General features: G+C 24.4%; 1 long non-coding RNA gene across 1 annotated transcript; it reads right to left on the bottom strand.

Moving 5' to 3' along the window:
• Positions 1-876, bottom strand: LOC108750924. The gene is made up of 3 exons (XR_001939459.1): positions 490-876; positions 354-410; positions 1-194 (listed from the first exon to the last, which is right to left on the bottom strand). It is a non-coding gene; the product is annotated as an uncharacterized LOC108750924 (long non-coding RNA).
• Between the last annotated feature and the right edge of the window lie 425 nt (positions 877-1,301).

The raw sequence follows: 1,301 nt of genomic DNA, 5'->3' as shown, positions 1-1,301 counted from the left end.
CCGTTTGCGTAAAGCCAATTCTCGCAGCTGACATCCTAATATTAACAAAAACGAATTGATTTCATTTGGAACTGGAATAGGTGGAAGATTAATAAGTATATCGTTATCGTTGCACAATACATTTGCAATTTTATCTATTGCCTTGACAGACTTTCCAGAATTACTCTTCTTTCTTTTCTTGCGAGGCCCACTATCTATAAAAAAAATAAACATTGTGAACAATAAGTCACATTACTATGTTCTAATATTCATTAATAATATAGAAAATTGATAATTTTATATTCTTTTATATTTATTGGTTTTAATATTTGTACAATATTAGAGAATATATTTTATGTTCAATCAATACATACTTGATTCAATGTTTAACATTATCTTCAAAATCATTTATATCAATATTACTCATGGTGCTATAAATATTAAAATTATTATTACAGATTGTATCAAGTATAATATTTTTGATATTTATATAAAATATATAATTCTTACGTTTTCAACAAGCAAGAATATCATAAAAATTCCATTGAGTCGTAATGAAGCCATTTATTTCCATTATTTTTTCGAGTAGATCCACTGGCGCTAGTTTCTGATTTAATTATTCGGTGTGTATCATGTAAGCTTTTAAATTTTATTTTCACTGGCTGTAATTTTCTTATTTAAAGCATTTGTTACTTCTTGCCATAAATTTTTTGTAATTTTTATGTTGCGTAGTGATAATGGAAGTTTATCAAAGTTTTTTAAAGAGGTTCTTGTAACTGGAATTCTAAAATGAGAGTTTCTTCATCATCATGATTAAGTTTTGCTTTCAAGCCTTTATCTGAATTTCTTTGTTTCTCACAAGAATTTTGTTCAGATAATATTCCTTGTATGGGCATAAAAAAATATTTAAATACAAAACTTAAATACACTAGAATAAAAAAATTTTCATTATTTTAATACAATTATTAAATTTAATAACTATATTTTTGCTTGGCACTTTGCTTTTTATTACGGTCACTCCTTCATCTGTAAGATATTAAATAATAACATGTATTAAATTAAGTAAATAAAAAGAAATATTAAATAATAAAACGTCTATCTTTTAATAACAGTTATAGAAGCTAACTTACTTAATATAAAAATATAATGTATCAGGTTTAGTTATGGACTGTATATAATCTTTTAAACAAGCATGATTCGCAATATTTGCTTGCTCGCAAATTATTTCATACAACTCGCACGTTTGTACGAAATTGAGGGTTTTATCCTGAAAAATATATTAAATTTAATGCTACAAATATTTCTAAATTATTTTTAATTTA

The sequence above is a fragment of the Trachymyrmex septentrionalis genome, unplaced genomic scaffold (assembly GCF_001594115.1).
Source record: "Trachymyrmex septentrionalis isolate Tsep2-gDNA-1 unplaced genomic scaffold, Tsep1.0 scaffold383, whole genome shotgun sequence".
Taxonomy (NCBI): Eukaryota; Metazoa; Arthropoda; class Insecta; order Hymenoptera; family Formicidae; genus Trachymyrmex; species Trachymyrmex septentrionalis.
Note: the sequence above shows the minus strand (reverse complement) of the source record. Positions and strands in the feature narration are given on the sequence as shown.